This window comes from Carlito syrichta, unplaced genomic scaffold, assembly GCF_000164805.1.
Source record: "Carlito syrichta isolate Samal-C Ts95f unplaced genomic scaffold, Tarsius_syrichta-2.0.1 Scaffold309418, whole genome shotgun sequence".
Lineage (NCBI taxonomy): Eukaryota > Metazoa > Chordata > Mammalia > Primates > Tarsiidae > Carlito > Carlito syrichta.
In genome coordinates this window covers 72,357-80,847 of record NW_007253514.1, presented here as the reverse complement: position 1 = coordinate 80,847, position 8,491 = coordinate 72,357, and the positions used below count along the sequence as shown (strand labels likewise).

At 40.8% G+C, this 8,491-nt stretch overlaps 1 protein-coding gene across 1 annotated transcript in view; it reads right to left on the bottom strand.

The window, feature by feature from the left end:
* PRSS23 (protease, serine 23) overlaps positions 1-8,255 on the bottom strand; it is a 16,746-nt gene extending 8,491 nt beyond the window's left edge. Inside the window, exon 1 of the mRNA XM_021717160.1 lies at positions 8,125-8,255. The gene's annotated coding sequence lies outside the window, so the exon portion shown is untranslated. The remainder of the gene's footprint in view (positions 1-8,124) is intronic.
* Between the last annotated feature and the right edge of the window lie 236 nt (positions 8,256-8,491).

Genomic DNA, 8,491 nt, shown 5'->3' with positions numbered 1-8,491 from the left:
CCGGCCACACCTGGGATCCCCGGGCAAGTTGGGGAGCTGGCTCAAAACCCGTGCGCTCCCACCTCACGTACATGCTGGGCGCTCTAGAGTGATGATCGAGCTCCTTCCCGCTTCTCGCCGTGTTTCAGGTGCCCACAAGGAGCAGAAACCCGCATCCTGTGTCAGGTCACCAGTGCTCCGCGTCCCCAGTGCGTGCGTGGGCCCGAGCGTCGCAGGCGCTCGGCGGCTTCTGAGCGGCAAGCTGGCTGGCGAGCCCCCGGCCCCAGCCCTTCGCCGGGGCACCAGCTGGTGGAGCCACCGCCTCACCCGGTGGGCGTGCTTCCGGGAGACAAGCGGTCCACACCGCGGGGTCCTCTCCTGGCCTGCCTGGCGACCTCACCGTTTAAGGACCTCGTTAGCGCGAGAGCCTTCCTGTTCGCTCCCAAACATTTAATAGAGATTACCGCTCCCAAGTATTTAATAGAGATGACCGTGTATCGAGCACCTTCTGTGACCAGCCGTTGTAAAGAAGGTGCAGAGATTACTCTCACAGATTGAGATGTTTAATGACACAGCTACTGAGTGGTAGGACAAGATTTTGCAGAAGCCATGCTTTTCCCAGGAGGCCTCTTAGCTTTCTTTTTTTCTATCAAAGCCCACTCTCAGGAAGGGAGGGTCTAACACTATTTCACACCAAGATGTTAATGTCACACCTAATGCAATTAGGTGTTTGCAATTGATTTTAAATAGGAAAGCCCTGAGCACATTGTTGTGTACTGTTTCTTAAATATAAAGGAAACTGATATTTTCCGCCATTTTAGAGGTAACATTTTCTTAGACCTCCCCTGTCTTGGCTTAAATTATTTTCTTTTAAGATGGTGCATTACTATTTATAGACATAAAACCAGATATAAACTTATGTTACAGCTTTTGAACAACTCACAAATAAAACGCAAACAAATTTATAAATTAAATATAAAAATTCCCTTCCAGAGAGATAATGTCTAAATTAGTAATGCTTCCTGGATTACTACCAGCATCACATGGTGCTGAGGATGAGCTGTGGGTACCCCTGGGTTCGCTGTGGCTCCACCACTCTCATAAATGGGGCCCTCAAGCTGACTCAACTGTCTACCTGTTTGTTTCATCTAGCACACCTCTTTTGCTCACACCCTATGTTATTGTAATGTTTGGCTTTCACTTGACTCTAATACATTATGTAGGGATTAACTTTGTGCTGCTTGTTTCTTATTAGCATAACCAGTAAAGTGGTAACTCTGGATGTCAAAGACTAGTACATACAGGCCCTGTCATCAGGAAGCAGTACTTGGTATGAACCAATGACCCAGAGGTGCTTATTCATTTTGTATCATAAAAAAAAAATTAAATTAAGGCATCTTCAAGAGTCTGTAGCTCCCAATTGGAGAAACACCATTCAAACTTAATGGAGGAGCTACAGGAGGAGATGGAAGGAGGGGAAGAAGGGAGAGACTTCTCAAGTTTTACTAGATTTACTCCAATCCAGGCAAATTTGTATTGAGCACTTATTATATGCAAAACATTGTGCTAGGCACAAAATTAAAGAGTTGGCCATAGGAAGACATCGGACATGTGGGTACCATTCCAGGGTCTGACACTAGCTGTGTGGTTTTTGACTTCAATTTTCTGTGCCTCAGTTTCTTCCTCTGTAAAATCAGGACTACTTCATAGGGTTGTTTTAAGAATTGAATGGTGATACATAGAGTGCTTAGAAAAGTTCCCTACACAGAGTAAATCCTTAAGCAATAGTATCTATTGTTATATTTATCATGCACAAAGAACCTGCCTTACCTCTGCTGTGGAGTGTGCTCCTCCAGCACTACCTCAACCTGTTCTGTAATCTGTTTCTCATTTCTACTAGTAGTTGTAATGTTCTAAGAACATGATTATTCCTACCATTCAGAGAGGAAAAAAAAAACACAAAAACGAGGCCCAGAAGGGCCCAAGAGCCTAATAGTCCCCCAACCAGTCTCAGGGAATACTGCTCACTATCCATGTGGCTAGCAAGCAGGAGCTCTGTCTACAGATGGCCCATGGGCCTCAGAGCTTGAACATGCACTGCTCACTTCTGTTGTTCCCTGGAGCTGTCAATAGTAAAATGAGAGAATGCTACCTGGCTCTTAGGTTGTTGTTGCGATTGCCACAAGGACAACAGAGTTGTGGAGTACTTTGACCTCTGACAGAAATATCTTGTGTAAACGGCAGGTGTCTTCATGCTGAGGCTAGATGTTTGCTTTTCTTTTTGCACTTGCTCCATCCCCTCCCCTCCTGCCCTGGGGGAAACAACAACAACAAATCCTCACTGCTTCTTAAGTCAGTTCAACTCTGTAACTGTAATTCTCAAATACTTTCTATGCACATAACAACTGAGTTATTGAAAATGCACCAGGGCAAGGTTCACACATTTGCTGACTGTCCACTCTCTATAAGGTTATTGGGGCTGTGGGTGAAAAGCAACTACCCTTCACCTCAAATAATGTGTGCAACAGACATAAGCAAAATACAATCAAATATAGGAGAAAGTGAGATGTAGGCTGGATCAAGGTACAGGCATGAGTGAGAGAGTCTGGAAGAGGGAACCATTCATTCCCTCTATGGCAGGTGCTGAAGGCTTCCCTGAGGTAACAGAATTTGAGCTGAAGCTCAAAGGATGGAGATCTGGAACATTATTCCACTGTGTTCACTAGATTACTTTGTAACAGACAAAAAGGAAAACATCCACTGTATAGATGAGAAAATCAGCATGTGAACAAGGGAACAGAATTAGGATTAAATTGTGAAAATTTTAGCTATGTTTATTGAATGCATATTATGTTCCAGGTACCATGGAATATATTTCATTGCATGTAATCCTGAAGAAAATAGTAAAAGAGGAATTATGACTTTCTCCATTCTGCAGACAAGGATTCTGAGGTTCAAAGTGTTTAAATAGTACACTCGGTGCCATTCTTCAGGACTCCAGAACACAACTGTGACCTCTGCCCAGTCTGCCCCATTCTTTAGGCAGCTCTGTTGTATTACATTGCTTTCCAGACTTGCCTTTTCTCAAGCTGACAATAGACAGGTTGAATCTGTTGCTGATGTCACTCCAGCTCTAAACATCCTTTTGATTCTATCTTGCTTTTGTTCCAGTTGTGTAATAACTTAGTAATGACCTGTCAAAAGGCCTCAAAGCAGGAAACAAGATGGGGCTGAATGATAATTGGAAACTCCGGGTGGCAGGAAGGTGAGAGACCCAACGCCAACTTTAAACTAAACTCAATTCAATTTTAGTGCTTATTTTTCATGAGAACAAGATCCATGTGCCGCTTTAGCAATTTAAGTCAGTTTGAAAGTTTTCTAAAAGGATTATTTCTAAGAAGATAAATTTGCATACTTCAAAATAATTTCCATGTGGTTTCATCATTCTTTAGTGATAATAACAAAGTGTTATGTGGATCTAGTAGTTCATTCAGTAAGTGGGGCTTTTAGGCTCTGTGTAGTGAGTGAAAAGAGAATCGGCATGAGAATCAACATGACGTGGGGGCATTCTAAAGCTGTTTCAGCCCTACAGGTCATACAGGTGCTGTATGACCTTGGGTAAATTGCTGCCCCCACTGGCCTTGATTTCTCATCTGTAGAAAGAAAGCCTGAATGACCCACTCTTATAGTCTTTGGGTTTTTGACATTGTAATCCATGTGAGAAGATGAACCACACCATCTTTTATCTTTGGGTATCCACAATGTCTACTGCGGGGTCCTGGAGTAGTGGGGAATGTGGAATTCTGGAGTCTTACTTCGATTCAATTTAGAATTCATTTACTTGTTGGGAAAATGTGGGCAAGTTATGTGACTTTCTGTGCCTCACTTTATCTCATCTGTATAATAGGGCTAGTTTAGGGCTGTTGTAAGGATTCAATGAGATAATCAGTACAAAACACAGCATACAGTTCAGCACAACATAAATTCTATATTGGCATTGCTTATTATTACTACTACTATTGCTACTGTGACTGCTCGATAAATGATTTTTAAAATTCTTGAATGAATGAATAAATGAATTTCACTGTTATATTATCAATACTAAAAAGTTTAATCCAAGCTTTCTAAGAAAGATTTATCTCAAGACTCCTGTTCAACATCCCAAATCTTGTCTGCAGTCTGGTCTATTGACAAGAGAGCTTTAGTATCGAATATAGGAAAAATCACAAATTCAAATGGGAGCCAAGGTGGTATTTTTTGTCTCCTCCTCCCATCTCCTCTGGTACCATGAGTTCATTCATTGAACAGTTATCCGTTGAACCACTCACATTGCAAGGTCTATATATCTGTTTCAAGGGCAAAACCAGATTTTTTTCTATAATGCTGAATTTAAAATCTTCTGTAGTAAAAAGTAAAACTAAAACAAACTTCCATAATAAAAAACAAATCGAATAAGATAAATCACTGAATGAACAAAAATCTCTATAGCACTTATAAAACAAACCAAATTTATTTGCACTGCATTTAAACCTTTCTTAAAATTCCTCTTTCTGTTAAGTATAGTTTACTCATTTTAAGTGTTTGGAAATATAGGTAATCAGCACACTCTAAATATAAATATGTGTATGTAAAAACTTAATGTACAAAATAGTCATAAATTATCACATTGGTACACATGACAGAAAAAAGCTGCACAGCAAGGAAAAGCTTATGCTAATCCCACTTAGAGTATAGCAATCTAAAGTTATCAGGAAGAAAAATAAGCTCTAGTACTAGCAATTTCCTGTATACCATGGGCACTATTCTAAACTAAAAAATTAGAAACATTTCAAAATAACTATGTGTTTCTCATTTTCTCTGGTCAAATTCAAAACGTCTCTAGAGGCCAGTACGGGGCTTCCCTTATGTACTCTAACTTGCATACTGGATCTCATGACCAAGAACAAAAGAGAAAATGAAGATTTTTTTATATTAAAAAGTTTTATCTTACACTTTTATAATTTTAAAAGGCCTTCTTGGAAACTTTAACTTTAAAAAATGTTTTGGAATTATTTTTTGTTTTCAGTTTATGTCTATTCACAAAACTGGATTGTTTCTTTTCTCTTTTAAAAGGAGTAAGCCTTTATGTGGCTAAATGTGGGATCTGGATATTCAAATTTGTGTCTTTCATGAGGTTTCTCCTTTTCTTTCCGGCAAATTCTATTCATCCTTTAAGTTCAAATTATCAACTGTTCTCTGAAGACTTCCAGACCCATTAGTGCTAGATATTTAAGTTTATTTTTTGTTTTTAGAAAATTGTATTAAAACTATATCTTATGTTGTAATGATTTATCTTCACATGTTCAATTTCAAGTGGTCCAGAGCCCCTTATGCACAGGGATCCTTTATGGCTGTTATAGTTTTCTGCTAGAGTCTAGCAGAGAACATGGCTCCTAGTAAAGACTCATTTAACGTTAATTTAATAAATGATTAAATACACTAATAAGTAAATTCTAGCTAGTTTAAAAATCGCATCTGAAACAACTTGGCTTGCCAGCCATGAGGAGCAGGACACAACGTACATGAATTTTTACCACAGGTAAAAGATTTACATTCTCTAGAATATAAATCTAAACATCTAAGTGTCTGTTCACCTGTTTCCTCACAGGTTCTGTTGAGATAGCATATTTGATTTTCGCTTGACCTGCCAATTACATTTCACCACTCATGCTATGGTGACATAGCCATGTTCTAGGTGTCATTTGTCCGAGACTTGTGCCATTCCGACTGATTTTCTGCAGAACACTTGGGAGCATGCTCTGAGCATGCTCTGAATCTGGCCATTGCAGTGTGTTCTGAATTGCTCTACCAGAATGCCCCACAGGATTATAGAATCATACTGGACATTATGTGATTTTCAAACTCTATTCTTCTCACACTTCTGGAAGATGTTAATAAGTTGCCAGTGGAAAAAAAAGGTAGTTAAATATGCACATTAGCATTTCAAATGCTCTGAGAAGTCTTTAGTAAAGCAATCTAGTAAAGCTTGTTTGCCTGAAAGTTACCCAATCTTATTTGACAGAGGAATCTTTTTTTCAAGAGGGTAGTAACGTTTCATAGAACAGTAGAATTCCAAAGAGTGCAGTTTGAATTGGGCATGTGGACACAAAGGTAGGAGCAACAGATGCTGGGCACTACCAAAGGAGGGAGGGGAGATAAGGGCCACACAACCACCCAGTGAATAACTTGCCCACTATTGGGCAAGGAGAGGGCTCGCTAGAAGCCCAGACCTTGCCTTCACACAATTTACTTATGCAGCAGATCCTTACATGTACCCCTTAACTCTAAAATTAAAATAACAAAATAAATGAAATGGATTGGAAAATATAAAAGCACATGATACCCAGGGAAAGTAAATATTATATTAAATAACATATGATGTTATATTTAATATGTTTAATAAATTATAAATATTATTTTACACATACACACAAAGAATGCAGTCTGAGAAACACATCCTAAACATACTCCATACCTAGGACTGAACCATTTCTGTTTCCCAGATGTGGTTTGTGCTTTTCGGCTTTGCTGTCTTTGTTCGTATTTGAAACCCTTTCTTTCTTATCCATTTTTCTACATTTCACCTATTTTTTAAAAGCCTAACACGATGTTACATCTCTATAAAGCATTTTTGTTGGACTTTGATTTTGCATAACACTTTCTACAACCTTCTCATGGCTCTTATAGTTGTATTTCTTTTATTACCATTTACATTTCCTCTCTTTTACTATTGAATACTATGAGTTTGCATCTTTGTTCTGTACCTTGACTGGAGTATCAGTCAGGGTCTTGGCAGAAACACAATTCACCCAAGACTGGTTCAAATGAAGAGACTTTACTGAAGTGACTACTTATAAAGGTGAGGACAGGGCTGAGGAAAGAAATGAGCCAGAGAGGCACCCAGGGTCTACTAACAGTGGGAAGCCATCACTACTCTTAGGGCGGGAGGTAGAAAGAAGGAAATGCTGTCCCAGAGCCCAGAGAGCATGAGTACCTTGGAGGGAGCCTGCTTGCAGTTGCTGGTAGTCCATGGAGAGATGCAGCTGTTGTGAGAAATGGTTCCCCCAGGTGGGAGGGAGTGGGAAAGAAGCACCCTCCTATCCTCTGATCTCCCGTGGCCTGCCAGAGTCACCTCACAAGGGAGTGCGGTGGTGCAGTCTATGTGGATCAGCCTCCTGGCACGGGCCGGGCAGTGAAGGGTGAACTGATGGGAGGCAGGCAGACAGAATAACCAACACACTGAGAAAGCCTGTTTCCTCATTTGCAAAATAGGAGTAGTGAAAAGTATCCTCCTCACAGGGTTGTAGTAAGGTTACAGTGATTAAATTGGAAAATGTATCAAAATACTAACATGTATTCATTGATTCTCCAATGAATTCAGCTTATTATTATTATTACTCTATGAATAGCTACTGGGGTAAAAGCTAACTGAGGAAGATAAGATGTTCTGCTTACTTTGTAGCCTTACACATCCGGCACAAGCCCCACGAGAAGCAGGGCTGTGAGTAGATGCCATTGCGTATGTGACTGGAGCCATTTTGAAAAGTAGTCACAGGGAAGCTAGTTTGACTGTTTTGACTGAATTCATCAGTCAATCTGACCTTGAAAACACACAACGGTAGCTAAGTTTGAGACTTATTTTTAACTTTCAGAAGATCATTTAAGCGCTTCTTTGACACAGTCTGAGGCTTCTACGTTTTTCTTGGTCTCTTTGTAGGGGTGAGAGTCACTGAACAACAAGCCAGCTTGGGAGGAGCACCCCACAGTCATCACTGGAAGCAGCAGCAATTTGTCAGACTTGAAAGCCAGCTGAAGGTGGCCAGCCCAGTGGCAAAGCAAGAGGAGTTGTAGCTATAGAAGTAATTTGCTTCCTCCTCTTTCAGAAGAGCAACCTGTTTTATTTCAAACACAGGCTCACCTGGCTACCCTCAGTACACAGATTAGGGAAAACACAAGAATAATCATCGGGGTTCTCTTCACTTCAAAGTCCTGCAGAATGCCACAAGGGCTAGCTCTCCCACCTGACATAATAGGGGCCCTTCTGGGCTGCGATGGTTCAAGGGAAAGTCCTTTCCTGGAAGCTGGGGGAAGTGAGGTGGGACTTACCACATGAAGGCAAGTCTGTCAGACCAGGGACAGCACAGGGATCCTCCACTGCAGCTCTGTGCCTGTGCTCCTGGAAGAAGAGTGTTTGCAGGGTTACAGCTCTGGGAGCCTGTCATGCTGGCAGAGGCAATGAAGGTCACACTGGGAGGAGATTTCAGTACTGACACCAGCAGCTGCAGGTAGGGACTTCTTTCAAGAAGGAGTGACTTTTTTATACGGGTTTCCAGCAGACTAAAATTAGTGAGACGAACACTTAGCCCCTAGATCTTGTGGGATATGTAAGTCATTGCTCCCGTTATTGTCGCTGGCCCTGGGAAATCAAGGCATAAATCAAAACTGTTAATAAACAATTCTGTACTCACAAGCC